A 14,159-nucleotide genomic window follows, 5' to 3' on the forward strand; every position below is an offset into this window, starting at 1 on the left:
ACATGAAGGTAATTCTGTAACATCAAAACTGGTGGACTGAGAAGGGAGTTTTTAAGTATAGGATTTCATTGGCTCACACATATTTCCTCATTCTGTAACTTCTGAGATGAGAAAACTGCACATGACAGTGTTCTTACACTATGACTGGCATGTGAAGGTTTGTGTTTGTAAGCCACTGAAAAATAATTCATTACAATAACGAGTATTATTACTACTTAATATTCATTCTGTTATTGTTTTTCTAACAGAATTCAGTACTGGAGGACGGCAGGAAACAATTCCTTACCATGGGGAATATCCAAGACTGTAATCCCTGGTGTTGAATTAACTGCTAACTGCTAACTAAAGTCCAGCTAAACTCAGTATTGCAGCTAGGGCCCGATGGTTATTATTATTAATTCTGGTTGTCAGACTATTAATACTTAATTAATACTTGCTATAATTATGCCAAAATCCCATGGCTTGTGGATGATATTATGTAATACAAAATACATCCAACCAGCAAACGTACATTGCCAGATTTAATACTGACCTCACAACAAACTCTTACAACTGTTTTACTGCAATATAAAACCATACTTCCTGTATAAATACAGAAATGCCTTCTTTATTAAACTTTAACATCCATGTTCAACGTAATTACTTCTTCTCATGGGATGCAGAATCCTTGTGCTGTAGTTTCTGTCCCCTGTGATTTGAACTATTTACAGAGACTGCAAATTGTTCTAATTACTCACAAACAGCGGATGTAGAAACACAAACAGCATGTATTTATGTCACCATGTTGCTTTGCAGAGTATGGCTGAAGTGACTCCTTATCAACTATCACCTCTCAGTCAGCACTGGACCCCTTACTGACCCCACAGATATGAGTGATAGTATGTGGTGGTACTGTCACTAGCCTGGTCCTCCTGGGTGAGGGTGTGTGCTCATGAGAGATCATTAGCCTACAATAAAGACCAGTTCCTCTCCTCTCTCTGCTGATCTCTAAACAGAGATCTCTGGCACAAACACCATACCAAAACACAAACAAACCAGTGGTTCTAGCACACAGTTAAAATCCAAACTAGTTGAACTCTCATTAAAATCCTTTTGTTTGTGTTTTGAAGTGGACGTATGACTTAGAAATTGAAATCTTAATTGATCAGGGATAAGTTTTTTTCCTTGTCTACATCCTTAATTTTCAGATTAACCAAAGTCTAAATCTGAATAATGATATAAAAATCTATATCACCATATTGCACTAGAAAACATCAGTTCTGTTGGGTCCTGTGGTTTTCTCACTTACATTACTAGCTGAAAGGCCTCAGGGTACTATATGTGAAAAGCCAAAGGCAACATTAGTGTGCCAGTAGGACGTGTACATATATTAACATTAAAACTACTGGCTATGTTGTGTCAGTGCTTCAAAACCCAGCTGTGAGTTTTCAAAAGGTGATCCTGATGTATAATCTAAGAGGGGCTATTGTTGAGAAAACAAACACTTTTTAACTCAGATACTAGTGATTTCATTTTCTTTACTTGTCTTTACAGCTTGCTATTCAACATCACTTTCATCATGAAAGAGAGCAGTGCCCAAGGCTGCAGGGTATCAGACATTCGATAGATAATTAACTAACTACACTCTAGATCATTAACATTTCGCCTAGTAAATGATCTGGAGAGTTTTAAAGTTCCCTTGCAAAATCTCACAACAGCATGAAAAAGGAAGAAGCATAAGAATAAGTTTTGTTTTATATCTTACTGGTGGTTTGGTGGTGAAGGGAAGTTCATTTTTAGATGTGTCGACATCCTGACACAGCTTAATATTACACTCTAAAAATGGCTCTGTTAAAAACAAGCCAAACTATTAGCCAGAACATACACTGGGTCAATTTTACCTTATTTGTTGGGCATTATTATTATTATTATTATTATTATTATTATTATTATTATTATTATTATATTTGCATCAAAATGTGAAGAACAGGGTCCAGCGCACTTGACATGAGTTCAGTCTCTTGGATTTGATGTACGGTTGTTATGATCTGTGTAGATGGTAAATGGCTCCCTCCAACCAATGCCGCCATTCCTCCAAGGCTAGTTTAACAGTGAAGAGCTCTCTGTTGCCTATGTCATAATTTTGTCAGCTTCTTCAAGAAGAAGGCCACTGGAGCAAGCTTGGGTCTTTCTCAAAACTGCTGTGAGAGAATTGCCCTGACACCCGTTTCCAATGCATCTACCTCCACGACAAAAGATTTGGAGGGATCTGGGTGCTTCAGTATTGGGGCTGAAGTGAATACTTCCTGGAGTTTAGTGAAGGCTTGTTCAGCAGCCAGGGTCCACTGCAACTGTTTGCATCCCTCCTTCAGCAAGGCAGTCAGTGGATATGCTATGATGGTAAACCCTCTTATGAATTTTTGGTAAAAGTTGGCAAAGCCCAGAAAATACTGTAGCTCTTTGACTGTGGTGGGGACTGGCCAAATTTGTGATCATTGAAACTTTGTACTAGGCCATGAGCACCCCCTGTGGTCCAACGTTGTAGCCCAGAAATGCCACCTTGTGCACATGAAATTCATACATTTCTCCCTTGACATAATGTTGATGTTTGAGGAGCCTAGCCTTTTTATGTGTTAGATGTATGTAGCTTGGTCAGTGGACTATATCAGGATGTTGTCAATATACGCAATGACAAATTTTCCCAACATGTCCCACAAGACATCATTTATTAGGCATTGAAATACTGCCGGTACTGAAGATAGACGTATCCCCTTCATCGATACAAACCAGGTTGTATGCGCTGTGTAGGACTTTGGCCTCCTGTAACTGTTCAAGGGCTGCTGTTTCCAGGGCAGAGGATGATGATACATAATGGTGACTTTATTTAAACCTTGAGAGTCTATGTATGGCCATAGGCCAGTACTTTTTTCACCACAAAGAAGAAACCTGCAGAGGCTGGAGATGTGGAGGGGCATATATACAGTACCCCTGTTTGAGGGCTTCTTTGATATATTCCTGCATAGCTTGGGTTTATTTGGCAGATCATGTGTAAATATGGTGACGAGGGGATGTGGCTCATGCAAGCAGTTCTATGGCACAATCAGATGTGCGATATGGTAGGAGTCTAGTGGCCTTGGTTTTACTAAACACCTTGCTGTCTTTTTGGTACTCTGGAGAAATATCCACATGGACTTGGGGTTATGGGCTTTTTATGGTGGTTGAGGCAACATTGACTGAGAGGACATGGAGACATTTGGCATGACAGTATGCTGACCAGCGCACAATTTCTTGTTCATTCTAGGAAATCTGTAGATTGTGGGTTTGCATCTATGGGAAGCCCAGTACCACCGGCAACTTGGTGGTGATGGTAACAAGTAGAGAAACGCTCTCTTGGTGCTGACACAGAGGGTAATGGGCTCGATACAGTGGGTGACTGATAGTCTTCTGATGGGTCCTCCGTCCAGAGCTTGTACCTTTAAGGAGAGTTGCAGGGGTTGAAAGGACAGCTGGAGCTTTTCTGCAAGGGTGCAGTCAGTGAAGTTTCCAATTGTTCATGAGTTGATTAATGCTGTAACATAAGAGACCTTCCCTGAGTGTGTCATATGAACTGGCAGTACAAAAATTGTGTGGAAAAGTAATCATGATGGACTCATGTTGTTGGAGTGAGACATGAAAGATGCTCACTCACAGGTGATCTGTGGGACTTGTGGGTGCTAACCCTATCACTGTGCCACTTGGTGCTGGGGACTGCCACGTTAGAAATATAATTTCTTTTGACGTCACGTGACTTCCATATTGTTCAACAATCTGGCCCAGCTGCATAGGTTCTGTGGTCTGGACCTCTGGAGCTGGATGGACATTAATTTTTGCAATTCTTCTATTCCTAAGTAGGGTATCTACTGTAGTAGAATGGACATGTTGATAAGTGCCTCAGGGGATAGTTGGTCATCACGGCATGCTAGTTCAGTGAGGAACTCAGCGTTGAGCCCTTTGGCGATAAGAAGCTTTAAGCTCTGGCTCATTCCAGCCGCTACCTGTTGCCAATGTTCGAAAGCTGAGTGCAAAATCATCAACACATTTGGTCTCTTGCTTCAATGCGAGGAATCTCCTTGCCTTCAGGAGAATTGTCAAACAGTCTTTGGAAGAGTTGCAGGAAGCGTTCATAGGAGGTAACTGTAATGTGCTCGACCTCCTTGGAACCACATGGCCGTGGCCCAGGATGGCACTTTGTTGTTGATCAGATTGATTAATTGAACAATCTTTGTACATTCTGGGACCACTTCTTGACTTGCAAAGTAGAGTGAACATTGTAGCATGAAACCTTTGAACTCAGCTGGGTTGCCAGAATACTTTTCTGTATGAGTCATAAGCGACGAAACCGATAGAGGGGTTGACATTGATGGAGATTGTGGAACTGATGTGGCAGCTTGGAGCTGTGCCATTTGTGTGGTGAGTAGGTCACTCTGCTGCTGACAATCAGAACATTTATCGTGGACAACAATAATCCGATATTAACCCGATTAAGACAATACTCTGATTAAGAAACTACCATGTAATTTTTACTACCATTATTACTTACCTTAATCCGACTAAAGTCATACTTGAAGTAATCACAAATCAAATTAAGTCATGGGGAGTATTCCTGTTTTAGTCTCATTATAGACGCGTATTACAGACATGTACACACCTTAATCACACTATTAACGTCGTGTGGGAGTTTTCACTGCAGTTTTTCGACAGGACACGTACACACACGGCAATGGTCATCCATTTGACGGCAAACAAGAGAGCATGGCTGTGTCCGAAACCACATACTTACCTGCTATATAGTAGGAGAAATATACGTATATCAGCTACAATATATAGGTAAGTATGCGGTTTCGGATACAGCCCATGGCTTCAAGCAGTTGTCTATTTGCACGTGCAGCATGACAAATAATTAACTGCACTTTAAGCTTTCGTAAAATTATAAATGAAACATCCAAAACAATATATGATACCATAACAAAGACGAACTGTATGTTGATATGTGAAATTCTGGAGGGAACATGGGACGGCGTGGGGACATAATGACATGTGCCATTAATCGAACTATGTTCTATAACAAGTAAAACAGGAACATGAAAGGAATATTCTAAAAGCAATTCATGTAAACACTTTAATCACAATATTGTCTTATTCTAATAAGGTCAATAATTAGATTATTGCTGTCCATGTAAACATAGTCAGAGCGGCCCTGTGCCATTAACACTTGGGGCCAATTGAAATTACCTGCTGCATCCATGAGTAACCAATGTATTCGGTCAGGTTTGCAGGTACGGACACAAGTGCAGGTATACAGAGCTTTAATGAAAATAGTAATCAAGGCAAATACATAAACCAAAATCAAGGTCAAAGCACTGGCAAAGGTCAGGCAATCAACAATCAACTTGGAATAGGGCAAGCAAGAGAAAGTCGGGAAAAACGAGATCAGAAACCAGAAAGACAATCAATGAACAAATGTTTGGTATTGACTGTATGACAACAGAGAGCGTATACTTTACAAAGTAAAGGTGCCATGAGGGTGCTTATATGAGTGTGTACGTAATAGAGTCCAGGTATGTGCACTTATTAGTTGGGTGTATGTGAACTTGTGAGTGTCTGTAATGGCTGTGAATTGTAGTCCTCGGTGGCCATGTTTGTAGGCCATGCTGTACTCTGGGAGCTGTAGTTTCCAGAGATTACATGACATGTTTGCTCATGTTACATGATTATAATGTTCCATTAATATAGTCAGCTATCTACAGATGAGATAACCTCACAGGGTTTCTAAAATAATTTACAATACTATATATTCATGTACATCTGTAGTATATCTATAATTTTTACTTTTAACATTAGCAAGCTAAAGGTAGCTAACAAACCTATTAGCTCTGTCATGGTCAGAGATCATTTTACATTTTAGCACACTTGCAGGCATACTGTACCTAGCTAAGCTAAAGCCATCTCTGCAAACAATTTGTATAGTTACAGCTAGTTTATAGAATATAGAATATTTGTTGTCTATAAAGAAATCAACAGTTAAGGCTCTGGGCTACTGATCAGAAGGTCAGGGGTTCAAGCCCCAGCACCGCCAAGCTGCCACTGTTGGAACCCTTTCTGCTCCGGAGAACCATATCATGGCTGACCCTGTGCTCTGACCCAACTTCCTAACAAGCTGGGATATGGGAAGAAAAATAATTTCACTATGCTGTAATGTATATGTGACAAATAAAGGCTTCTTCTTCTTCTAAAAATATATTTCTAGTTAACCAAAAAAAAAAACTATTTTGGTACTGAATCTGGAGTGTTGCTCTCAGTAAGAATGAGTTGCGTAAATACTACTTATCGGCTAATTCAGAAAATAGTAGCATAAGTGACAGAGATAATTTAACAGCTGGGTTGCTGTGACTCTACCACAGGGAATGGAGGAGGGCAGGAGAGACAGCCACACCTGCATCTGTCTTCAGTGTCATTCAGATGGACCCATCCCAGCAGCTGGATTACACAAAACTGTGCAAATAACCAAAAAACCTGAGCACAGGCACACACCAGTGTTTGGGTATAAAATAACTTAGTATATTGGAGTGCAATTTTTTATATAAAATTTTTTATTCCATCCATCCATTTTCCTTACTGCTTATCCTACACAGGGTTGCGGGGGAGCCTTGAGCCTATCCCAGGGAACTTGGGGCATTTTTAATTTTCATAATCAATGAGATTCTGACTGGCTGCGTTTGGGAATATGATGGTTTTGATGGTAGACTACTTTAAGTTTTGAGCCCGAGAGACGTATACAATGCATTCAGAGAAACAATTTGGAATTAATTTGTTGCCAGATGCCGCTGTCATTGGACTGGTCATTCAGAACAAATAATGGAAATTGTTCTGAAAAATGAAAATAATACAGGGCTGCTTTCAGATCTCAATAACTTCTCCCAAAACCTGCATTTCCACTTCCACATCAAACATTTGCATATTATAATAACATTGTGGTTACAACATTTGATTATGAAAGCACTTAAATGGTCTCCATGTGACTTTATGTAAAATAAATACCCAATAACATACTATGCTAGTACTGATACAATAACATAAAATAACATACAATGCTAGTACTGATCCCTGGTTGCATATGATACATTACAGTACACAGAATAAATAACTAATAATAAACTGCAATAATCATTCATCAATAAAATATGTGCTGGTTTGTTATAAAATTATTACTTTTTAAATTCAGTTCATTTTATTGTGTTACTTTACTGCAGTACTTTGAAACTAGTAAAAAACATCATGACAACATGTTAATTAAGCAGGTATTTCAGTCTGAAGTAGTTTTGAATTACTGGTTATTGGGAACTGGTATTACAGACATATTAAAATGAAGAGGAAGTTTTTTGAATGCTGTTGCCCAGGAAGTGCCTGTCATGATACAAAAAAAAAAAAAAAAACATGAATCCCCCAAAAGATCTATTATACAAACAGCTCTTATATGAAGCATTTGAGCTTTTAAGCTTAAGAACAAACCAGAGATGTTTTTTTTTATTGAACACATGTCCTAACCTCTGATACCTGCTCTTACATTACATGTACACAATACGTTGTAGTCCTCTACTCATTTTAAACATTACTACTGCAGCAAGCAGAAGTAACTTCACGATGCCAACTTGCCATACAGTATACTGCGGTTTGTCAGTTGCATATATATATATGCCTGTTTGTTTACACTGACTATTTCCTTTCTGTTTTCAAACTGTAAAGAAATATTTTGTTAGGGGGGAATATGAATAGATGCCTTGTCCTGATGCCTAGTGCATTGCTTGCTCAGTTTTTATCCAGCATTTTTTAAAATCCAGCAATGATCTGACATTCTTAAAATTTTAGGCTGCAGTACAGTTAGGCAGAGTGTTTAAGAGTGAAAACTGCAGGCGTAGTTTATCAGCAGTAGTAGCAGCAGTGAATCGGCCAGTCTTGACTGACAGCAGGAATTGGTTGCTTCTGTAATGATAAAGTCTGTGTGCAACTTACAATTCTTAAAGCCTTAATGTAGGGCCATTAACTAAATCCTGCCCTTTGATCAAAACCATGAAGAGGTTGATGAAAAGTGACGATATACGGGGGGTGGGTTTGTTTTCGGTGTTTGTACTTTTTAATTTTGTTTTCCTTTGTTATTATGAAAATAAAAAAAAACTGTGAATGATTGTTGCTGTGTGTCAGTCGGTTTGTTTTTCTTCTCAATAAAACTTTATTGGAAAAAAAGTGACATGTTATATAGTAATACAATACTCTATTACAGTCACTGAATTGATCTCTAAATCGTTGCCAACTGTCTGTGTGAATTATAATTTACGGCCTATAGGATATTCAATTTTGCTACATAGGTGCACCTAAATAAATTCCACTTGGTATATACTATTAAAAATAAATTAATACTATTCAAGAAAGCTAAAAGCTTTCTGCAATTAAAATATGTGCATCACTGTCAGTGTTTCCCATTCCATCTGACGAGAGCAGGGGTGCTGTGTAAAAATTGTTCAAATATTTCTAAAACATTTCACATGCATAACAATAATAATAAAAAATTATGTATAAAAGTAATAATAATTCCCTCCCCCTCGACCCCCCCTCGCTGACCTGTCAGCAGCACGTCAACATCAGTCTGCGTAACGTATGCGTGCATTTTATCCTAATAATTAGCGTGTGGCGATGTGTGTGTAGTGCAAAATAATATGGACAAACTTCTTAAAAGAAAAGCTCCAGATGCTTCTGGACCATCAACTTCATCCTCATGTAGCTAAAGCCTTGTTTATGCTTTTGTCTGTCTCCGCACCGCGAGCCTCCACTGACTGCGCGCGCACCTCCTCAAACGCGCTCGGCGTTTATACTTGACGCGCTCACTGTTGTTATATTCTTTAAAACGAAAGGGGGCGACTCTGAGTAATCGTCCTATGAACCAATTGGATGTAGCTGAGAGAAGAAGTAGTCTGTCGGAACAACCATAGCAACGCTTACAAACATGGCGTCTTGCGTGGAGTTGCTGAATGCTTTCAGCAATGTTTTCAGTAAACTTCACTAAAACCCACAGCATGAAAAAAAAGCAAAGAATCAAATAAGAATCATATAAAACCCAGTAAACCTTGACTTGTCACATTACAACAAAATGTAGGCTAGCTATAAAAATGAGAACATTTATAAAACTAAATTGAACAATCTCAATTTTTTAAATTTTATTCATTTCATTAAGACTTTTATTAAACATGTACCTTTGCTTTCATTAAATAGACTGTAGGCTCATTTTGTAAATGTTAGCAATTACTGTAGATGTAAGCAAAAAGTGGCAGCTTCCTGCAAATGTCATTTCTCACATTTACAAAATCAGGTGATAATGTTCACCCATCAGTGTAAATGTCTCTTTATGTATAGTGACAAAAGAAAGTTATTACAGAATGATCACTCTATATGTTCACCCATCAATGCAAACGTCTCTGTGTAGCCTATAAAGACAAAAGAATGAGGTTTAATCACTGTCTGAAGGTGTAATGTAGTGACTGTATTTATTTGTGAACATACTGATGAATAAAAATATGGTTCACCGCTAAAAAACTTTTAGCTTTGGCTTTATTCTTTCAACAGTATGTTCAAAGCAAATCGAAATCACTATTTTTAAAAACATTTCCATGAATGTTGTGCCATCTGGCTATCTCTATGGTCCCGCATAGATGGATCATAGAGATGTCTGTACAATCGGACCCTTCAACAAGAGTCACCTCGAGGTTATTTATTTCTGGATCCGGCACCGCACGACAAGTTACAAAAAAATGCCGTTCAAACCACCACGCGGAATGAGGCCTCGTGCACTCAACGCTCTCAACCACTCTGCGATGATGTCACTTTTGCCACGCGTTCCCTCGCAATTGCGGATGCGTCGAATATAAACCAGGTTGAATGCCTGCATTAAGCATTAGTGTTAGCATTAATTAATATATATAATTAATTAATATATAATTAATTAATTAGCATTAGTATTTGTGTAACGTGCAAGCATAATCACTGGAAGTTCAACGTGGCACCTCATGGCAAAGAACTCTCTGAGGATCTGAAAAAAAGAATTGTTGCTCTACATAAAGATGGCCTAGGCTATAAGAAGATTGCCAAGACCCTGACACTGAGCTGCAGCATGGTGGCCAAGACCATACAGCGGTTTAACAGGACAGGTTCCACTCAGAACAAGCCTCGCCATGGTCGACCAAAGAAGTTGAGTGCACGTGCTCAGCATCATATCCAGAGGTTGTCTTTGGAAATAGACGTATAAGTGCTGCCAGTATTGCAGAGGTTGAAGGGGTCGGGGGGTCAGCCTGTCAGTGCTCAGACCACTGCATCAAATTGGTCTGCATGGCTGTCATCCCAGAAGGAAGCCTCTTCTAAAGATGATGCACAAGAAAGCCCGCAAACCATTTGCTGAAAACAAGCAGACTAAGGACATGGATTACTGGAACCATGTCCTGTGGTCTGATGATACCAAGATAAACTTATTTGGTTCAGATGGTGTCAAGTGTGTATGGCAGCAACCAGGTGAGGAGTACAAAGACAAGTGTGTCTTGCCTACAGTCAAGCGTGGTGGTGGGAGTGTCATGATCTGGGGCTGCATGAGTGCTCCTGGCACTGGGGAGCTACAGTTCATTGAGGTAACCATGAATGCCAACATGTACTGTGACATCCTGAAGCAGAGCATGATCAGTATGCAGTATTCCAGCATGATAACAACCCCAAACACACCTCCAAGACAACCACTGCCTTGCTAAAGAAGATGAGGGTGAAGGTGATGGACTGTCCAAGCATGTCTCCAGACCTAAACCCTATTGAGCATCTGTGGGGCATCCTCAAACGGAAGGTGGAGGAGCACAAGGTCTCTAAAATCCACCAGCACCGTGATGTCGTCATGAAGGAGTGGAAGAGGACTCCAGTGGCAACCTGTGAAGCTCTGGTGAACTCCATGCCCAAGAGGGTTAAGGCAGTGCTGGAAAATAATGGTGGCCACACACAATATTGATACTTTGGGCCCAATGTGGACATTTTCACTTAGGGGTGTACTCACTTTTGTTGCCAGCGGTTTAGACATTAATGGCTATGTGTTGTTATTTTGAGGGGACAGCAAATTTACACTGTTATACAAGCTGTACACTCACTACTTTACATTGTAGCAAAGTGTCATTTCTTCAGTGTTGTCACATGAAAAGATATAATCAAATATTTACAAAAATCTGAGGGGTGTACTCACATTTTGTGAGATACTGTACATAAAACCTGCAGAAAGAGATGTTGGGTATGATATTTGTATTGTTAATGATTCCGGATTTTGGTTGCTATTGTTAGACAACTTAATGTCTGTGTGTGTGTGTGTGTGTGTGTGTGTGTGTATATATATATATATATATATATATATATATATATATATTGTTGCGACGGGCAGAGATCCGGCGCACACAAGAGGGAAAACGCTCCTTCTCCGACTGCCGCACCGGCACGACGTGGGCAGCTTCCTGCCGAACATTCCGCCAGCTGGAAGAACCGCCGCGGCAGGGCGGGACTGACGCGACTCCGGCCAGCGATTGGCGGATCCAACGGGGAAGTCCCACCACTCAGGCGACGACGGAGGAGGATAAAAGGGCGCGCTTCCGGCCGGGAAGCGGAAGAGAATATCGTGGCGTCAAAACGGACTCCGTGCGTGTTTGCAGCGATTCGCAACCTCCGATCACGACGGTAACCTCACGCCCCACGCTAATTTCTCTCTCTCTCTCTCCCTCTCTCTCTCTCCAGGAGGCGTAAGCACGGACGAGACCGCCGGATAGTGAGAGTCGCACACACGGAGGACGCCGGCCCGGGAAAACCCCCGCCCCGCCTCGGGAATTCCGCCTCCGCCACGTGTCGACTCCGCCGACCGTCACGCCTTCACAAACCCCCGCACTCTTCCATTTATAACACGTTCACCTCACCCTAGCCACAATAAAGCACCGTCTGCCACCATCCTTTGGTCTCCTGTGGGTCTGTGCGCCGCCCTTCCCCGGGCTAATTCCTCACAACTGGTGGAGGATGCAGGCATAGTACAGACCCGCCTACTGCAAAAAAAAAAAAAAAAAAAAAAAAAAGTTTACAAATAAACCCGCGAGAGAGAGAGAAAAAAATAAAATAAAAAATAAAATAAAAGGGGGGCCCCACAAAATGGACCAACCCTGCAACACCTGCTGGAGACCAGCCTCCAGCAGCACGCCGTGACACAGCAGCTCGCCGAAAGCCTTCAGGTCGCCACACAGACACTGATCGCCATGAGGACTGAGACCCCCGCCGCCTCCACGCCTCTCCCCGACGCAACCAGCGAGATCCGCCGCCTACTACCCCCCCTTGGCCCCGAAGAGGACCTTGAGGCGTACTTCGAGACCTTCGAGAGTATCGCCCGCCGGGAGGGGTGGGACCATGACGACTGGCCCCGTGCCCTTGGTCCCCTGCTCACGGGAGAGGCCCGAACAGCCTACTATGCCCTCGACCCGGAGGAGGCTACGGACTACCTGGCGATGAAGGAGGGAGTCCTGGCGTGGTGTGGCCAAACCCCTGGCCGGGCCGCTACTGAATTCCATCGTTGGGTTTATCGATCAGGTGCTCGACCACGTTACCAGATGAACGCCCTCCTCTGGATCACCAAACGATGGCTCCGACCGGATCGGCATACCGCCTCGGAGGTGGCGGAGAAGGTGGCGGTCGACCGTTTCCTGAGAGCGCTACCCCGGGCAGAGAGACAGGCCGTGGGGGCCCACGCCCCAACTACGCCCCAGGAACTCCTGACTGCCCTGGAGCGAACCTTGGCCACCCTGGAGCTCGACTCCGGGGAGCAGCAGCACCTCGATCGGCCCCTCGGTGCCCAGGGCCCCCGGTCTGACCGCCAGACCCGGCCCCGCATCTGGAGGAACCCACAGAGGGCGCCCACTTGTGAACACCCCCGAGACGAGCCCATGCCTACAGAGCCGGAGAGGGAAGCCGCCCGGCTGCTTACAAAACCATGGCTGGCAGGCTGCGCCTTCCATCAGCAGCAACCGCTGGAGGCGCCCTCCGTGACGGTGTGGGTCGAAGGGAGACCGGTAACCGCCCTACTGGACACCGGGAGCACGGTGACCCTTGCCCAACCCTCCATCCTGCCTGAGGGGCGCCGACCAAGCGGGACGCTTACCGTGACATGCGTCCATGGGGACACCCGGGAGGTCCCCTCAGCTGAGGTCCAGATCCGGAGCGAAGCCAGCACCTGGCCCCTCCAGGTCGGAATCATCCCCGAACTCCCCGTGCCCCTCCTCCTGGGACGAGACTGGCCAGGATTCCGGGTGGTACCGAGAGCCGAGTCCCGGAGACCGCGGCGGCGGGGGAAGGGGATCCCAACCCGGCCGGCCTACCTGGCCCAGGACAACAGAGAGGCCACCTCAGAAGGTAAGACCCCCCAAACTACTAACCCTCTGTCATCTGTCTTTCCCCAGGTAAACCGGGAGGGAAAGTTCGGCCGGGAGCAGAAGGAGGACGACCGACTGAAGCACTGCTGGGCCCAGGTACGGGTGATAGAGGGGGTCGACCAGAGCCCAGACCTGAGGCTCCCCACATCGTACTTCCTCGTCCGAGGGGGGCTCCTGTACCAACGGGCCTGCCGCCGCGGGGAGCAGGTGGACCTACTGGTGGTGCCCCGAGCCAAGACAGCCATCTTATTACACCTAGCCCACACCCATCCCCTCGGCGGCCACCTGGGGGCCCGAAATACCCTGGAGAAACTGCGGGACCGCTTCGTGTGGCCCGGGATGGACGCGGAGGTCCGGACCTTTTGTCAACAGTGCCCGCAGTGCCAACGCACGGCCCCGCGGAGGCCCCCGCCGGCGCCCCTGATACCCCTGCCCATCATCGGTGTCCCGTTTGAGCGAGTGGGCATGGATCTCGTGGGGCCCCTACCCAAGTCGGCCCGGGGCCATGAATACATCCTGGTCCTGGTCGACTACGCCACTCGGTACCCTGAGGCGGTGCCGCTCCGCAAGGCCACCTCGCAAAACATCGCCAGGGAGCTGGTACTCCTCTTCAGTCGAGTGGGGATCCCCAAGGACGTGTTGACCGACCAAGGTACGCAGTTTGTCTCG

This window comes from Ictalurus punctatus, chromosome 14 (assembly GCF_001660625.3).
Source record: "Ictalurus punctatus breed USDA103 chromosome 14, Coco_2.0, whole genome shotgun sequence".
NCBI lineage: Eukaryota > Metazoa > Chordata > Actinopteri > Siluriformes > Ictaluridae > Ictalurus > Ictalurus punctatus.